Source organism: Gopherus evgoodei, chromosome 10 (genome assembly GCF_007399415.2).
Source record: "Gopherus evgoodei ecotype Sinaloan lineage chromosome 10, rGopEvg1_v1.p, whole genome shotgun sequence".
NCBI classification, from domain to species: Eukaryota; Metazoa; Chordata; order Testudines; family Testudinidae; genus Gopherus; species Gopherus evgoodei.
Genome location: NC_044331.1, coordinates 51,582,294 through 51,602,229, shown reverse-complemented (window position 1 = coordinate 51,602,229; position 19,936 = coordinate 51,582,294). Strand labels below are relative to the sequence as shown.

Here is a 19,936-nt window from a genome sequence, read left to right as displayed (position 1 = left end):
GGATTCTTCTGTTGACCGAGCTGTGTCTACATCTAAGTTTTAAGCGTAGACTAGGCCTAAGGAGTGATCAGAACCCCTACCACTAACCTAGCTAGAAGGAGCAATCAGTAGATGTCATGTCCTGTCCAGTTCCCCCTTCCCAATTCAACTAAGACTCATGGCAGAGGGGGAGGAGGTGCTGACTGACTTGAATTCAACATCCCTCACCAAAAATGGTACTCTTGGGTGGACAGCAGAGGTTGCTGAAAGCCTCATGAGCCTGGTCAATTTATGGGTGGAAGAGGATTTGGCACTCATCTGTACAGGCAAATGTAGTTGCAGCCGTGTTGGTCCCAGGATATGAGAGACACAAGATGGGTGAGGTATTATCTTTTATTGGATCAATTTCTGTTGGTGAAACACACAAGTTTTCAAGCTTCAGGAAGCTCTTCTTCAGATCTGAGAAAGGTAATCTGATCATCACAGCTTAATACAAGGTGGAACAAATTATTAAGCCTCAGGAGTTGAAAAAGACCATTCAAGGTTACATGTGTAGTTAACATCTCTGCGGTAATAGTTAGTGGATAACAGACTGTTGTAATGAGTCATAAATCCAGTGTCTTTAATTGAATCAAGGATTTATAGTGTCTAGCAAAATTATAAATTCAAGCTCCTAGGCTCATCTTTTGAAGGTGTCATGCAGGTTTTTTTGAGGATGAGGACTGACAGGTCAGATATGGAATGACTGCTTTGTGAAAAGTGTTCGCTCATAGGTAATATGCTGTTTGTATCTTTTATCATTTTTCTGTGAGTTCATTCATGGGAGCACACATGGGGACCAGGTTGTGGGCTGTCATGCCTAATGGTAAGAGTCAGGAGCCTGGAATCGGAGCCAGAGACAGAGACAGGTCCTGCGTCAAAGGTCAGAGCAGCAGAGAGACTCAGGTGCCAAGCCAGAGTCAGAGGTAAGGCATAGGAGTGAGGAGACCTGGAGAGGACAGGCAGGAAGGTGGAGTTCAGGAGTCAGAAAAGTAGGCAGGGTGAATAGTAACAGTCACTCAGGGATTCACCTAATTGCTCAAACAATTTCCTGTGCCGCTTTTTGGTTTAAGTAGAGCATCCCAACCAATCAGTGGGGCTGGACATCTACCCTACTTTCCTCAAATGTGTGTCGCAATTGTTTAGGACTGTGCCTTTGGGATAGCACTGCTCCGATTGCCAAGTTGGAAGCATGCGCTTTTATGATGAAGGCTTCCAGGGCATCGGGGATGACCAATATGGGAGCAGTGGTAAATACAAGTTTTATTTGCTCAGCCTGTTTGGACTCAGGAGACCACAGGAAACTGCTGTTTTTGCAGAGTGAGGCAGTGAGAGGGGATATCTGCTCCAAGAACTATGAGGAGTCCAATGGCACCTTAAAGACTAAAAGATTTATTTGGGCACAGGCTTTCATGGGTAAAAAACCCCACTTCTTCAGATTCATAGAGTGAAAATTACAGATACAGGCATAAATATACTGACATGTGAAGAGAAGGGACTTACCTTACAAGTGGAGAACCAGTGTTAACAAGGCCAATTCAGTCAGGGTGGATGTGGTCCACTCCCAATAATTGATGAGGAGGTGTCAATACCAAGAGAGGGAAAATTATTCTTGTAGTGAGCCAGCCACTCCCAGTCCCTATTCAAGCCCAAATTAATTGTGTTAAATTTGCAAATGAATTGTAGCTCTGCAGTTTCTCTTTGAAGTCTGTTTTTGAAGTTTTTTTTGTTGAAGGATGGCTCCTTTAAAATCTGTCATTGAATTCTTTTACAAAAAAAAATAAATGGACACAAATCAGACATCAGGAATGGTAACATACAAAAGCCAGTAGGAGAACACTTCTAGTTGGGCACAGGAATAGCAGGTCCCAGCTCAGATGACAGTGCAGCTAGATAGGCCTGAAGCACACCATTCTCTACATGGAGTTGATGGACTCCTGATTTTCAGTGGACAGCTTTGCGTTCTGTGCTTGCAATGCTCAGCTGTTTGCCTAGGGGGGGATCACCTGCTCATGCAGTGCCAATGCCCCTTCAGGGAACTCTGCTGGGTCCACCCTCAGCTGGGCCCACTCAAAGAATTTAGTAGTGATCCAAGCAAGCTGTATATACCATGGAGGCAGTCATGCCTAATGGTTAGAGTTAGCTAAGATCTGAATCTGATGCCAACCCAAATGTTAGAGCAGGACAGATTCAGGAGTCAAGCCAAGAGTCAGAGACAGTGTCAGGTGCCAAGCTGGAGTCAGAGTCAGGTGCCAAGCCAGGAGTCAAAGCCGGAGTCAGCATCAGGAGTAGGGCATAGGAGCAGAGACCTGCAGCAAGGCAGGAAAGCAGGAACTGGAAGTAGACAGTGGTCTGGGATAAGGAAAACAGGAATCACAAACAGACAAGGCTCATGATTCAGGCAAGTAAACAGGGTCTGTAGTAACAAACAGCAAGGAATTCACCTAGTTGCTCAGATAACTCTTTTATTTGTTGCCTCTTTCTTAAATAGAGTCCCAGCCAACCAGTGGGGCTGTATGTCTCCCCTAATCAGGAGCTTCACGGGCAGAGCCCTTTGCAAGCTAGAGCTTCACTGGTCCTCTTGTCCAGTGGGTTAGGTGAGCTGCCACGTGGCAGTCAGGCTCTGGGCACTAACTAGGGACCTGCAAGCTGGGGTTCAAGGCTCATGATCCCTCACAGTGTACTGAGTGTCTCATTTTACCTACATAGTTGTTATTGGGGCATTCAGTGCCCAGGATGTGGTACCACATGTTGCGATAGGCACTATGGAGTGTGAAAGGTATGTTGTGAGGCGTACTAAGTATAGTAGTAGAGAGATGTCTGTGGGTTTTGCCAGTGCTTCCCCCCCCCTTCTCTCGGGGTATTTGGGTGTTCCATGATGCGATCTACTTCTCTGGTGTGTGTCCTTGTTTAGTAAGGCTGTTTCAAGTGTGTTAAGGTGTGTATCCCAGACTTTCTCCTCAGAACTATGGTATCTGAGTACCTGGCTGTAGATAACAGATTTCTTGGTGTGTTTGGGAGTGATTACTGGATCTGTGAAGCTAATTGGGGTGATCCAGGGTTTCTTGTATATAGTTGTCCATGGGGTTCCATTGCTCATGGTGCCCAGGAGATTGATGTTGCTCCGGAAGCATTCCGACAGAGTTCAATGGATGAGTGGTGGTTGTTGAAATGATGATGGAAATATTTGAGGAAGTTTAGGACATCTGTACAAAGGATGAAAATATGGATGTATCTCAGCTACATCGCTGGTTCGGTGGTGTATTTGTCCAGTAATTCTTCCTTGAGCTGGCCCATGAAAAGGATGGCATACTGGGGATGCCAATGCCCCTACGACAGCTAAGTAGGTGAAACCATTCACTATGCTCTCAAATGAACTCACACAGAAAAATGATAAATGAGAAAAACACCCTTCCACCATTGAGCAAATACTTTTCACAAAGCAATCACTCCATATCTGATTTGTCAGTCATCATTCTCAAAGGAAACCTGCACAACATCTTCAAAAGACAAGCCTGGGAGCTTAAATTCATAACTTTGCTACACACTTAAAATCATGGACTCATCCATGTTTGACTGCTGGGACTGACTAGACTGCGGTGGAGTCTCAAAAAGATCCTGGCTCCTGGCATAGCTCCCTCCCGCCCTGGTCGCAAGTCCCCGATCCTCCCTCACTTCCTCATCGACCCCACGGTCATGCCTGGGGCCTGTGATTCAGGCTCCTCGGAGATATCCACAGTGGTGTGCAGGGTGGTGGTGGGGTCTCCGCCAAGCATGACACACAGCTCCTTGTAAAGGCGGCAGGTTTGCAGCTTGGTACTGGATCCACTGTTGACCTCCATGGCCTTCTGATATGGCTGCAGCAGTTCCTTTGCTTTCATGCAGCACTGCTGCTGGTTCCTGTTGTACCCCTTCTTCTACATCACCCATGCAATCTGTTCATAGATGTCCACATATCTACAGCTGATATGTAGCTGTGCTTGCACAGCCTCTTCTACCCACAGGCCCAGGAGATCCAATATCTCCTGTCTACTCCAGGCTGGAGCACATCTGGAACGTGTAGCTGGCATGGTCAGCTGGGCAGTTGCACACAACAACGTAGAGCAGTTAGGTGTGCTTGCCAAGATGGACAATCAGAAAAAGGCATTTAAAAATACATTCATGGTTTTAAGGGAGGTGCGCTTCGGGTCTCAGTGACCAATGGGCAGGAGAGTTCACAATTGTTACCAGGGTGATCAGCGTCAGGTATTGTGGGACAGTTGCTGGAGGACAGTTAGGGTTGACATAGGTAACAGTGTGTCTACATTTGCACTGCATAGACCTCAATACCTCGATCATAGCTCAACACTGCTCAGGGTGGTAGTATTACTGTGTCAGCATTGTGGAGCGCTTACATTGGTGAGAGACAATGTGTAGACACATGCACAACTAGGTTGATGCAAGATGGTTTACATCAACCTAACTTTGTAGTGTAGACCAGGCTTAAGTTTCTTCCACCACAAGAAGTTGGTCCAATAAAAGACATTAACTCACCACCTTGTCTCCTTCAAACAGTAAAACAGTTTATCATTCACCAGGAGAAACGAAACAGGCTTCCATTCCCACTGTCCAGGAGGATATTAGAAATAGCAAGGAATTTATTTTTTAAGAATAAAAAATTACCATGTCAGACTCCTTTTAGTAACCCAGGTAGCCATCCACAGAAAACGTACATCAGCATTGGACTAACTGGTAACGTTCAGACAAAACTGTTGATCCTCAGCAATTTAGGTTTCAAACATCTATGAAAACATAATGTGTTCTCTCCTGCCTCCCTCAATGTCCTTGGCTGCATGAAGTTTCACTCATCCCTTCACTGCAGAAATCCATGCCAGTTTCTACAGTAAGGCTCAATCCTGAAATCAGAGCCACTAGCACAGACTCCTATGCCAAATTGAATCTGTACAAATGCAGAGATCTGCATTTGCGGATCTGATGGCAGGACTGGAAAACAAGAGCATCATTGCAGTTATTTAAAAAGTCAGCAGGTTTAAAACAGGCAGCAGGTTTAAAACCAATAAAAGGACGTTCTTCTTCACGCAGCGCAAAGTCAACTTGTGGAACTCCTTACCTGAGGAGGTTGTGAAGGCTATGACTATAACAGCATTTAAAAGAGAACTGGATAAATTCATGGTGGTTAAGTCCATAAATGGCTATTAGCCAGGATGGGTAAGGAATGGTTTCCCTGGCCTCTGTTTGTCAGATGATGGAGATGGATGGCAGGAGAGAGATCACTTGATCATTGCCTGTTAGGTACACTCCCTCTGGAGCACCTGGCATTGGCCACTGTCGGTAGACAGGATACTGGGCTAGATGGACCTTTGGTCTGACTCGGTATGGCCGTTCTTATGTTCTTATTTAGGGGAGGAAGGAGAGAAGACCTAAGAATTCAAGTGGATTTTCACAGCTTCTTTATCTGGGAAAAAAAGGAACTAAGACTCTGATCCTGCAAACACTTGTGTAATCGCTTTATTTTACTACCACAATTAGTGCCATTGTCTACAATTGGGACTACTCGCAATAGTAAAGTTAAGCAAGTGCATAAGTGCTTGAAGAATGGAGGGGGGGAGTCTTATCAGAAATGTCCAGCAATTATATTTTCTATATGACAAACCCATTGATGTATTTTTAAAAATGGATTTTCAGAACCATTTTCACATATACCTGCCATTTAGCTTACTAGAGCTATGAATGATCTTGCACAGGAAACTCCAATTCACGGACATTTCTCAGGAGGACGCTCTAACTTGGTGATGCAGACTATGTCTGAAAGGAAAGCAGATCTCACTGATTTCTCTGGGACTGCCTGCACTGTTGTAAGGTAAATTTTATTCCAAAAACCAAACAAGTTAATTTAACATTGTTAAACCATTATTAAATTAAACAAAGCTTAAGTAAATCTAACTCCTTTGACAGCCCCTATTTTCCCTGGCACACAGACAGCTTGTACTTTCTCTCAGTCCTCCTCCAAATCATGATGGCATCTGCCTCTTTTATTGTTAATTGTTTCTTTGTTACTTGGTATTTATGACATTTAGGGCCAGATTTTTAAAACACAGGCTCTCTTCTTGTGCTCATAATTTGCAGATGCATATAAATGCACTTTTAATTATTTGCAGGCACAACTAATGTCATTACCCAATTCTGCGTACATACCAGGTAGTCACACATCACAATGACATCAGCTGTGCCTTCCAAAAAGGTAGGCCAGGCTAAAAATTAGGCCTTGCACGTTTTCTTTTAAAGTGATTTGCTCTTTGCAATTAGTTGTGCTGATCAGCATATACTTCAAAATACACAGGAGTTTTCCTTTAAATTAAATCTTACAAGAAAAGCTCTCACCAGGGATGAGAATTATAGAAATAATTATTAAGCTGAGAGGAGATGGGAAATGGGAACAATTTAGAAATATATCTGATTATTGTAACTGTTAATGAAAACACACACATGCTGAACCAGAGGGGTATTCATGAGCAGATTGATTGTTTACAGCTTACCCTTGCTTCCCGTTCAAGTGCCCAAAAGTTCAATGGCTGTAGTGCTGCTCAATAAATACTAATTGGAAATCAGGGAAGCCAAGAGTAAAATTAATTTTGATTAACTAAAGCTGACAATCATTAAAAAAGAATCTACAAAAACCCACAAGAGACTATTGGCAGGTGATTTTAGTCCTATTTTCTTTGAATCACATTTGTAACTATATGGTGAAGGCAGAGATTTTAATTCAAAGAGTTTTGGATGTAACTTGGGAAGAGATTTCAAAATCCATGGGCCAGATTCTTAATTATTCTACTACTATACTTGGGACGGGCATGAGGGGACAGAGGAGGTGACTAAGCCACTTTTGGGTTCCCCATATTCTGGGGTTGTACAGGGTCTGCCTGGTCCTCACACATAAGTTAAGATGAGCAGCCCTGAGGTTTCCCTATGTTCTGCTTCCCGTGGCTCTATAGAAAACAGCAGTCGTGCAGTGTGCTTTAGCCATATCTCTGACACACTAGTCTCAACTCACCCCGCTCCAGAGATTAGAAGCAGGACCAGTGCAAAGCCTTTGTACTAGCTCTATGCTGGGCTGAGAATTCCTCTGAGCTGGAGGGCTGGGAGGTCCCCTGCACAGGAGACTGTTACTGCCCACTTTAAGACCTTGTGACTCTTCCAGGATGATGTAAAAAGGCTACAGCAGAACTTAGAATGAGGCTCTCTATGCTTTAAGCCCTTTGGTTCAGCTTGGTTAAGCTTAGGCATTACAGCTCATCTGGCCTCCACTGTGTATATGCTCTGAACACACTGCTGATAAAGTCCCTGGGGGCACTTTACCACCACCATTTTCAATAAGACTGAAGCCATGCCTACAGACAAAATGGCTACAACTCTATGGTTCTGGGGAATAGGCAGGGCACAGGGACTGTGAGGAGCTGCAGAGACATGGTGAAAGGGGCTGGGGAGAGTGGGGGAGCACTGGAGGTTGCAGGGGAATGGGGCAGCAGGAGGTGGGGTCTGACACAGGGGGAGGCAGAGCAGGGATGGTGGGGTATGGAGCAGGGGGAGGCAGTACAGGGGTGGGAAGGGAAGTGATGAGGGATTCCAGAGCAGGGGGAAGCAGTGTCATGATGGGGGGAATTAGGAGCAGGGGATCTATCTTAGCCGCTACAGAGAGGTATGCATTTTTGTGGGCATTAACAGTTGACTTTTGAATCTGAAATTCTTCAAACACTGGCTGAGGATAGAGAGAAGTTAAAAAAAGTCAAAAGACAGACTAACCCCCACAACCTGTGATTTTTATGGTTTTTTTGTAATTCATGATTTTGGGGGCCAATCTCATTACTTTTATGGGTCCAATACATGACTTTTGATCTATTGAGGCTGGCAATAGTACAATTCATTCCAGTACATACTATTATTCATACTTAAATAGTTAAATAAAGGAAATTAGTACAATCAGAAGCACAGGCTCAGCTTCCACCGGCATCAGCACCAAGAGAGGGTAATTTGGATTAAGAAGGAAGTATGGCCAAGCCACAGGAGTACACTGATTCAGTGCAACCTTGCTTCAGCCTATGACTCTGACGGAGCGCTGGTAAAGATGAAAGTTGTCTTCTCTTGGCAGAAGCCCAAGGAGAGGGAGGCAATAGAAATACTGCCTGCCTTCTTTGGCAGTGAACCCCCCCCCCCAAAACCCCCAACTGCCCTTGCTGGCACAAAGAGGGACTGTGTTCATCTTTCTCAACAGCACAGGTGAATCTGTCACACACACTGCATAACCAGGAAGTAAGTAATCAGAAATCTGCCAAGCCAGAAGAATCGTTCTTGCCCAAGTACGACTGGTCTGACAAGTGAGAATGTGTTTCAGCCAAAAGTCTGAAATCTCGCTTTGGAATCTGGAATAAACTACATCTGGCTGCTATGCTCCAAGTATAGACACCTCAAGTGGAGACAAATTTAGGCTCAATTCTGTTTCCATTTTATCAGAGCAAAATTCCTGCATTTCAGTCACTTCAGGGAATATGCTCATCCTGAAGCCATTAAAATTCCAGTCTGTCCAAAGAATATACCAGTCTCAAACTTGCATCACATTGACAGATATTCCAAGGGTCAAGAAAACCAGTGAGGGAGACTCAGCCACAGTTGATCTCTGCATCAGGAGCCTTGAAGCCATGTCCAGAAGAATCAAATCAGCAGCAACTTTTGTGGAAGAGACAAAGAACTGAGGTCCAGACCATTTGATGCACTTTTTGCAGAAGTTGGGTTGCTAACCCTGCCCACGTTATTTTACTAATTATGTCTTGCCTACTTAAAATCCCTCCTACAGTTTAAACTAGATACAATGCACTCCACTTTCTGTCCTAAACTGTTGTGGTGCAGTGTTAACCAGCTGCTGTCTTTTTCTCTAGAGCTGGCTGCATTTCAGTAGTGTGTGGAAGCAATGCAAACCATAATACAGGAAAGGCACCGTGGGATCCTTCTGCTTCAAAGGTGCAGTACAAACGAAAGTCATAAAGTAGCGACACCCCAACATTCGCCAGCTATTCTGAGGAAAAAGGCAGCTAATAACCACTCAGTTTTTATTGCAGGTGCTAAAAGCAACAACCCTACCCTTAGTCTCAAAACGCCCAATTCATTGACACAATACAGACTCTTCATGACAAGGGACAGTAAAATCAACAGATCCAGCCAATGGGGAATCCCTTCCCTGCCCAGTTGAAGGAAAGTCCCCGCAAGGCATAGTACTGAGGTAGCAATTTTACGCCATTTTCTCTTTCAGCCATCCCCCCCACATAAGATGCATAGATGGAAAAAGTGGACAGTCTTAGAATAGAGGAGGCCCAAAAATGGTATAAAGCCACTTTTCCCCTTCTTGGGTCCCACATCAAGCAGAGCTTCGCCACACCTGAGAATCAGCCTATGCTGTTCTCCAATGGATGTTAATCATTGATACTCTCTGTCACTCAGCGGGTTTGCCTGCTCCCTGATGGCTGTTGGAGAACATCTACCTTTTATTTTTAGTATGCCATCTATTCAATTATGTACCAATATCAAACTGTTCAAAAAAGCGTGTGTTAGTTCCTGCAACTTCAAATGCAGGATGAGAACAAAAGAAAAGGAGTGCTATTGTCATCCTCCTGAGTAAACAGCTAAAAAGAGATCTCTGGCATTGGAAGGTTTTGTTTTTTAGCTTATTTACAAGCTTAGTAAAAATATAGGAAACATCCAGCACTGCCAGTTAGAACAGAGAAAGAAGAAGTGGGGCCGCTATACACTGAGGATGGAATGGAGGTTAAGGATAACCTAGGCATGGCCCAACATCTAAACAAGTACTTTGCTTCAGTTTTTAATAAGACTAGTGAGGAACCTTGCGATGATGGAGGGATGATAAACGGGAATGTGGATATGGAAGTGGATATTACCGCAACTCAGGTAGAGGCCGTACTTGAACAGCTCGATGGGACGAAGTCGGAGGGCCCGGACAATCTCCATCCGAGGATATTAAAGGAACTGGCGCGTGAAATTGCGAGCCCGTTAGCGAGAATTTTTAAGCATTCGATAAACTCGGGGGTTGTGCCGTATGACTGGAGGATTGCTAATGTAGTTCCTATTTTTAAGAAAGGGAATAACAGTGATCCGGGTAATTATAGGCCTGTTAGCTTGACGTCTGTAGTATGCAAGGTCTTGGAAAAAAATTTTAAGGGAGAAAGTAATTAACGGCATAGAGGTCAATGGTAATTGGGACGAACTGCAACACGGATTTAGTAAAGGTAGATCGTGTCAAACCAATTCATCTCCTTCTTTGAGAAGATGACGGATTACTTAGATAAAGGAAATGCGGTAGATATAATTTACCTAGATTTCAGTAAGGCGTTCGACACGGTTCCGCACGGGGAACTGTTAGTCAAATTGGGAAAAGATGGGAATGAATTGAAAGTTGTAAGGTGGATAAGGAACTGGTTAAAGGGGAGACTCCAGAGGGTCGTATTGAAAGGTGAATTGTCAGGCTGGAAGGAGGTCACTAGTGGAGTCCCTCAAGGATCGGTTTTGGGACCGATCTTATTTAACCTTTTTATTACTGACCTTGGCACAAAGAGCGGGAAATGTGCTAATAAAGTTTGCGGGATGACACCAAAGTGGGGGGTTACTGCTAAACACGGAGAAGGACAGGGATACTATTCAGGAAGATCTGAACCACCTTGTAAACTGGAGTAATAGAAATAGGATGAAATACAATAGTGAAAAGTGCAAGGTTATGCATTTAGGAATTAATAATAAGAATTTTGGATATACCTTGGGGGCCCATCAGTTGGAGGCGACGAGAGAGGAGAAGGACCTTGGGGTACTGGTTGATAGCAGGATGACTATGAGTCGCCAATGTGATACGGCTGTTAAACAAAGCAAATGGATTTTGGGATGCATCAGCGGGGTATTTCCTGCAAGGATAAGGAGGTGTTAATACCGTATACAGGCGTGGTGAGACCCCATCTGGAAATACTGTGTGCATTCTGGTGTCCCCTGTTCAAGAAGGATGAATTCAAACTGGAAACAGGTTCAGAGACAGGCTACAAGGATGATCCGAGGAATGGAAAAACTGCTTATGAAAGGAGACTCAAAAGCTTGGCTTGTTTAGCCTGGCCAAAAGAAGGCTGCGGGGGGATATGCTTGCTCTATATAAATATATCAGGGGGGTTAATGTTAGGGAGGGAGAGGAATTATTTAAGTTTAGTTACTAATGTAGGCACGAGGACTGATAGGGTATAAACTGTATATTAGGAAGTTTAGACTTGAAATTAGACAAAGGTTTCTAACCATTAGGGGATGTGAAGCTGGAACAGCCTTCGAGGGAAGTAGTGGGGGCCAAAGACTTTCCGGCTTAAGAACAAAGCTTGATAAGTATATGGAGGGGATGTTATGATAGGATTGTTAATTTGGGCAATGATCTGGATTACCACCAGATAGGCTCTGCTCAATGGTCTGCGGGGAGATGTTGGATGGAATGGTGAACTGAGTTACTGCAGAGAATCCTTCTTGGGTGCTGGCTGGTGACTCTTGCCCACATGCTCAGGGTTTAGCTGATCGCCATATTTGGGGTAGGGAAGAATTTTCCTCCAGGGCGGATTGCAGGGGCCCTGGAGGTTTTTCGCCTTCCCCTGCAGCGGTGGGCAAGGCCGCTGCTGGTGGCTTTCTCTGCAACTTGAGGTCTTCAAACCAATTTTTGAGGATTTCAATAACTCGTCCTGGGACAGGGGTTGTTATAAAATTGGATGGGTGGGGTTCTGTGGCCTGCCTTGTGCAGGAGGTCAGACTAGATGATCAGATTGGTCCCTTCTGACCTATGAGTCTATGAGTTAGGGGACACAATAAAAACAACCAAAAGTAGCACCTAGGTTTTAGTAATGTGTGAACTGGTCAGACTAGATCAGTGGTTTTCAAGCCTTTTTTTCTGGCAATCCACTGAAGAAAAGTTGATGTCTGTGACCCAGTGGAGCTGGGGATGAGGGGTTCTCGGGTGTGGGAGAGGCTCAGGGCTGGGGGCAGAGGCTCAGGGTTGCAGGAGGGGGTCAGGCTCTGGGCTGAGGGTGCAGGCTCTTGGATGGGTCTGGGAATGAAGGGTTTAGGGTGCAGGAGGGGAATCCGGGTTGGAGGGGGGCTCAGGGCTGGGGCAGGGGATTGGGGCCTGGGCTTACCTCAGGCAGCTCCTGGTCAGTGGCACAGCAGGGGTGCTAAGGCAGGCTTCCTGCCTGTCCTGGCACTGTGGGCTGCGCTGTGCCCTGGAAGCAGCCAGCAGCAGGTCCGTCTCCTAGATGGTGTGTGTACAAGCAGCTCCAAGCGGCTCTCACCTGCAGGTACCGCTCCCCACTCCAGCTCCCATTGACCAGCTCCAGAACAATGTGAGTGCGGAGCCAGTGCTCGGGCAGGGGCAGCAGATAGATCCCTGTGGCCCCCCAAGCTAGGAGCCAGACCCTGCTGCTGGCTGTTTCCAGGGCACAATACAGTGTCAGAACAGGTAGGAACTAGCCTGCCATAGCAAGGCAGCACCACTAACAGGACTTTTAACAGCCCAGTCAGCAGTGCTGACCAGAGCCGCCGCAACCCAGTGCCTTACATTCCGCGACCCGTACTGGGTCACAACCCGCAGTTTGAAAGCCACTGGATTAGATCATCATAATAGTCCTTTCTAGCCTTAAAGTGAGACAATATTACCCAATCTGCTTTGCCTTTTGTCACGGAGTGTGGGGGAGACAAGGCCCTGCACCCCTGGCTTCCTGCGATTCACCATGACTCTCAGTCAACCAGTAAAACAGAAGGTTTATTTAGAAGACAGGAACACAGTTCAAGACAGGTTTTGCAGGTACAGACCCCCTCAGTCAGGTCCGTTGTGGAGGGCCAGGGGAGGTCATTTTCCCAGTCAGCTCCAAACTGAAAACTCTCCAGCCCTTCCTCTCCCTTTGTCTCTTTCCCAAGCCAGGAGGTTACCTGAGGTTTTTTTGTTCTTCAACACCTTTAGTTGGCAACTTTCCAGGGGAGGGGCTCAGGCCATTAGTTCCCAGAAGACAGGACATTGACCATTCTCTGGCAGACAGGTTCACCCTAGCCCCCTAGGCCTCTGCAACAATTACATGCCCCTAGACACTCGAGAAATGCATAGGGGAAACTGAGGCACCCACACAGTAGTCAGAGAAAACATTAAGAACATTTCCACTTCATCACACCTTTACATACTCATTATCTGTGTTTTGACACAACAATGCATGTTTGTGAGTCACACTGGGTCCTCTCCAATACCATACAGCCAGCATTTAGCTTCCTTTGCGATTTGATCCCAATACAAGCTCTTTGCAGGCTAGCTAGACTTGATTAGAAGCCAAATCTAGAACCTGGCTAGAGGGATCAGTGTGTTAAGATTATGAGGCCACATTTTTCTCTACGTACCCATATCCCTACCCATCACCCTAACAACAAACATTGCTGCTTGACAGGACAATGCTTGAAAGAGCACAGCATTGGTACTGCGAAAAAAATATCCTCTAACCTAAGAGGCCTATAACAGTTTGACACTCCTGATTTAGAGAAACACTTGAGGCCTCTGGGGCTCAGATCTCACCCTGATATGAGCATCAAACTTGTGCCACTTTCAGTTCATGCTAACCCAAGGAGCAGGATACCAACTCTGGACCTCAAACTCTGATCCCCATGTAGCAGCATCCAGTGCTATTACTGGCACTAATTTTATACTGCTGCATGGTTTTTGTAGTTTTAAGTTAATTAGGTCAAAACTAGAAAAAAATGCATTTCCATCTTCAGGCCAAACAGAAGAGTGAAGTTAAAGTCATACTGAAATATGAATGGAGGCAAATGTTATTGTTCAGATTTCTTCCATGGCAATGATAGTTACTGTTCCCCTTTGGGAAGATCAGTGATACAGGAAGGTTCCAGAAAAACAAAGTTGTTGCCAGTTTTGCATATGGAAAATAAATGCCCCTTATCCTCTCCATAGAGATTTGTACTGAAACTGCTTCAGAGACTGCTGGAGTGGAAGAGGAATGCTAGTTCTTGCGCATTTCCTGCAGAGGAGGGGAAAGTTGGGACGTAGGCATTTTTGTTCATTCTTCACATACTGTATTTACTTAATCATGTATCATAAGAGTTTCCTGATGTTAAATGGATTTAATTCTCCAGCAAAGCAGAGTAGAATATTGACTTGTTTAGCTAAATTTATCAACAACAATTGCATTTCAGAAGAGCAGCAATCTTCAACCAGATGATTAAAAGCTTTGAAAGAGGCTAAGCTGGGATGAATGTATATTACTTGATCATCAAAATTTAGATCTCTTGAAAAAAACTGTCAGAATAGATTACAGTTCCAATCACATGCTCTTTGGATTAACTACTGTATATTTTGCCTATAAATTATACGGTTAGCCTATAGTCCAATTTGAAACCTGAAGACGAGTTGTGTAGTTTGAAAGCTTGTATGTTCCACCAACAGAAGTTGGTCCAATAAAAAAATATTCCCTCACCTACCTTGTCTCTCTCACATACTCGGAACAAGCACAGCAACAACAACATTGCAAACAATTTTAAATCTCTCCACTAAAAAAATCTTCTGGGCTCAGCTTGACCACATTCTAGAATCAAGTTCCCAGCTTTAGTTTATAGAGCGAAGTGGGGAGAACAGAAGTTCAGTGTCCTCCTTCTCCTGGAACTTGTTCAGACTAAAACTGAGCAGAAATAGGGTATCTACAGACAAACTGAAAAGTTGTCAAGGAGTCATTGCAAGATGCAGATTCTGAAGTGAAACCTTGGAACAATTTTGTGTAACTGACCTTGCTGTTCTACAGTGTGGCTGCAGTTTCCAAGCAGCTCCTTCCTGATTACACCATTCCTAGAGTGCCAGCTAGGCTCTCAAAGTGTGAGAGTGAGAAAAGGAAAGAAGCAAATTATGTGTCTGTTATCTCAGAAAGGAAAGATCTATGGTGGAAACAACCAGTCCTTTGAGACATTTAAATCAAGTCTAAACAAAATACTAGGAAATATACTGTATGGAACTGGACAGACATCAGACCAGAGAATTTAGTAAATTCCTCTCCCTAATTGTTATGATTTATGAACCAAGAAAAAGTCAAGTGAAATAGGACATAAGTGAAATTCTTCTATTTTCTACTTTATTTGCATAAAGTGCTGTTCTCAGCCCCAACCACTGCCCCGCTCCTGGCCGCGGCTCCCAGTTCCCAGAGGGGATGGGGCACAGACAGGTTCCATTACAGGGAGAGGGGCATGCCATAAAACATTTGGGGACACTGTTGTAAACTGATGCTTCCAAAGGGGAGACTCAGTCATGGATACCAGCACAACTGGGGAAACAAAGCTATTAAACTGGCAGGCAAGGGGGAGAACAGAATTTAAACCAAATGTGTGACAGAGTATGAAGTTCTATTGCTCCCTCCCATGTGCAGCATCCGCAATCACAGCCTACCCTTCCAGAGCAATCGATTTCATTTGGAGGGTATGTGATAAATGAGGGGGTAGCTCCCTTTTATGGACACGCAGCCAGTCAGTAGCCATAGAATCCTCCTCAGCAGCTGTACCCTAATTGCCTTAACTGTGACAGGGTTAAGAGAACTTAACTTGAGTTGGCATCTGACCAGGGAACCAACAAGGAGGCTGTACCCTTTCAACCTGGAAAAATTGCTGGGGCGGAGGAGAGGTTTCTTCTTCTCTCAGGCTGGAGAGAGGTGAAGGCAGCAACAAGCTGTAAAGCTTTAAGCCAGGTATGGGGAAACCATCCAGCATCCTACCTAGAAACTCCTCATTTGGAACCCCAGATATGTAAGTAGCACAGGAAAAGTTAAGGCAGATGTGATTAGGAATCTTTTTGGTTTGTGGATCCTCTGTGATAACCCCAGGTGCCTTTGTTTTGCTTGTAACCTTTAATCTGAACCCTAAATTAGTTATTTTTGGTGTTTAATCCCTAAAGCCTGAGTTTCAGATGGTTCTTTCCTTTTTAATAAAATTTACCTTTTTTTTAAAGAATCCTTGCTTCCAAATTCCTTAGACAAGGGGTTGGTCTGTGCTCACATTGCTAGGAAAGGGGGTGAAGAGGCTTGGGGGATATTTTGCAGGAATAGGGATTCCAAGTGACTCTACCTGAATATTTGTGAAAATCACTTAGTGTGGCAGCAATATCTGTCCAAGGCAGAAGACTGTGGCCTTGGAAGAGTTTCAACCCAAGCTGGTAGAAGATAAGCTTAGGGGGTCTTTATGCAGGTCCCACATCTGTACCCCAGAGTTCAGATTTGGGGGTTATACCCTGACTTGGTACCAATTACCCTCAGCGCCAAAATCTCAGCAGAGTCTCTACTGGTACCTTCACAAATGCCCTATATCAAGTTACTACCTGACAAGAGGTGAGGTATTCATATTATATTCATATTACTAATGCTCTGTGAGCCATATTCAGGTTCCAGAATTTTACAAGATTTTTGGCTTACTGTCATGACGAAAGTTCTTTACCAGGATGCTTTCTGCTTGGTCTGTTCCACAGTGTGACAGGAGGGCAATAACCTTATTTCTTCCAACACATGGAAAGACACATCTGTCGTAATATCTGAATCCCCTATTGCATACAAATGCCAAAGTCATTTGGCCAGAGGTTCCTCCTTGAAACCACAAGCAGGGGGTGACTTTAAAGAAGAAAAATGTATGAGGAGTCTTACAAAGGCAATCACCCAGCTAGACAAAGGAACAAAATTGTTTTCAATATTCCCTTATATTTTAAAACCTCTGGTTAATATGAGAAATAGCGGTTTTTTCCTCTGTTGTATAATACAGAGAGTTTCATGAAAGCTTAAGATTCCCTCAGAACAGTGAATGATAAAAAATAATATATTTTTTCTATAGTGCCTTTCAGATCTCAAAGGTATTCAGAAGCACTTTGCAGAGCTACGTTAAGAGTGTAAGCAGGTATTGCACATGGAACAATAGCTCACATAAGGACAGTTTTAACCTTTTCTTTCTCACTAGTTGATTCAGGCCTCTGACTTGAGAACAGGTCACCAGGCTGATCACAGTTTTCATTCTCAGCGAGGCTTCACCCGCAGCAACTGGAGTGGCTGCAATACAGTATTCAAGCAATGGGAATATTGAGCAGCTCTTTGAATGAGGAAGTCAAACAAAGGCAGTTTGTGTTAATGTGTTTTATTAAAGTTTACTCACAATTTTGACACGCCCTCTTCACACCTGGGTCTGATGTGGGAAGACTAGATAAAAGCAAAGGAAACCTCATCCAATAGGTACAGAACAGAGTATGTTATTTAGTGTAGTTAGGAATCTTTTGTACAGTCACACAGCTTCAGACAAATATTGTGAGAGACAACAGATGATTGTAAAGACAGCTCCCTTTACAAGTGAGACAGTATGTGTTTAATTGCAGAATCTTTGTAGAATTTTTCCACCCAAGCTAGATGAGTTTTCAAAATAAATCTATAATAGTAGTCTACAAACATTCAGCTGTCTCAACTAATTGAAAAATTGCCCTTAAATGTAAACAAGTTTGTCTGAGCAATTGGCTGAACAGAAGTAGGACTGAGTGGACTTGTAGGCTCTGAAGTTTTACATTGTTTGTTTTTGAGTGCAGTCATGTAACAAAAAAATCTCCATTGTAAGTTGCACTTTCACAACAAAGAGATTGCTCTACAGCAGTGTTCCCCAATGCGGTGATGGCACCCGCCAGGGCATCTATGTGCACCCACGTATTGGCCAGCGGACAAGCAGCTGCCGAAATGCCGCCGAAAAGCGGTGTCACGAAGAGGCGTTGCCACCGAAATGCTGCTGATTTTCGGCGGCAACACCTCTTGATGTTGCCACTTCTCAGCGGCATTTTGGCGGATGCTTGTCCGCCAGCCACAGTCCTCGGTGGCTCATCATCCGGCGCCCGCCATCCGGAAAAGGTTTGGGAGTACTGCTTTACTGTACTTGTGTGAGGTGAATTGAAAAACATTATTTCTTTTATCATTTTTACAGTGCAAATATTTGTAAGCAAAAATAATATGCACTTTGATTTCAATTACAACACAGAATACAATATATGAAAATGTAGAAAAACATCCAAAATATTTAATAAATTTCAATTCGTATTCTATTATTTAAAGGTATTCTATTATTTAACAATGCAATTAAAACTGTGATTAATCGTGATTTTTCAAATCATGATTATTTTTTTAGTTAATCGCATGAGTTAACTGATAATTGACAACCCTAGTTGCTATGAAACTCATCAACATATAAAATAGTGTCAACGTGTAATTTGGATATGGTTACAAAAAATATAAGATTATGCTACAATAGCTGTCTGCCTACAGTTTGCAAGTGAGTTTTTATTATCTGCTTGATTCTGGCCTCCCACTCTAAAAATTTACCAAAACTATTTTAGCTTCAAAATTGGCAGGTTAGGTCTGGGGATTAGATAGAATATTTCCGCAGAATTTGAAGTGAAGTAGATAAATGGTGCCTGAATTATGACATCCTAAAATCAGAGCAGAAGTGTTTGCCAGAGGTCAAAAGTTCTCTCTTTTTTTTTTTTTCCAACTTTGTAGCCAATACAGAAAGCAAGAGAGAAATAAATCTTGGTTCACTGGACTCCCATGAGTGGGATCTAGAGCCCAGAACAGACATTTAGAGGATTGAAATTAATTTTTGAATTTGTAACATAGCTAAGTACATTGTAGGACTGCTGGGGAAAACTACGTTTTCACTTTAAAAAATCAGTCTCTAGCTCTTTCTCTTGGCAGAGACAGACATCAAAATACAAGAGCACCAATCAATAGTGGGCAAAAAAACCTCTTGAGATAAAAGGCAGGACTGAAGGGGGTCAGAAAGTCTCCTCAGTCACATGCTGTTGGAATTCTCCCCAATTCAGCCTCAAAGGTCTCCACAGGAAGGGGACATATCTCAAAAGCCTCATGTTCCCACCTAACTCTCACAAAGAGCACTAATATACATTACAATACATCATTGAATCAAATTTAGTTAAATGAAAGTCACTGGGTTTGAGACCCAACTAAGGGAACATCAGTGGCAACCATATTTTCACTGCAAGTGATGCCCTTTCAATTCTACAGCCTAATCTAACTCCACTGATTTTTACAGGCGGTTATTGGGGTTCTTATGGTGCTAAAGTCAGCAGAAAGACTCTCATTAGAATCATAGTATCAGTGGGGTAGCCGTGCTAGTCTGTATCCACAAAAACAACGAAGAGTCCCGTATCACCTTAAAGACTAACAGATTTATTTGGGCATAAGCTTTTGTGGGTAAAATACCCACTTCTTCAGATGCATGGAGTGCAAAGTACAGATACATACATAAATATATATTGGCACATGAAGAGAAGGGAGTTATCTTACAAGTGGAAAACCAGTGCTGAGAAGGCCGATTCAGTCAGGGTGGATGTGGTCCACTCCCAATAATTGATGAGGAGGTGTCAACTCCAGTCCCTATTCAAGCCCAAATTGATGGTGTTAAGTTTGCAGATGAATTGTAGCTCTGCAGTTTCTCTTTGAAGTCTGGTTTTGAAGGTTTTTTTTTTGTTTGAAGAATGGCTACTTTTAAATCTGTTATTGAGTGTCCAGAGAGATCGAAGTGTTTTCCTACTGGCTTTTGTATGTTACCATTCCTGATGTCTGATTTGTATTCATTTATCCTTTTACATAGAGACTGTCCTATGTACAGGGCAGAGGGGCATTTCTGGCACATGATGGCCATATGTCACATTAGTAGATGTGCAAGTGAATGAGCCTTGATGGTGTGGCTGGTGTGGTTGGGTCTTATGATGGTACTGCTGGAGTAGATATGGGGACAGAGAAGGAAACGGGGTTTGTTACAGGGATGGTTCCTG

General features: G+C 43.8%; 1 protein-coding gene across 1 annotated transcript in view; it reads right to left on the bottom strand.

Moving 5' to 3' along the window:
• CLUAP1 (clusterin associated protein 1) overlaps nucleotides 1-19,936 on the bottom strand; it is a 163,134-nt gene that overhangs the window by 106,528 nt on the left and 36,670 nt on the right.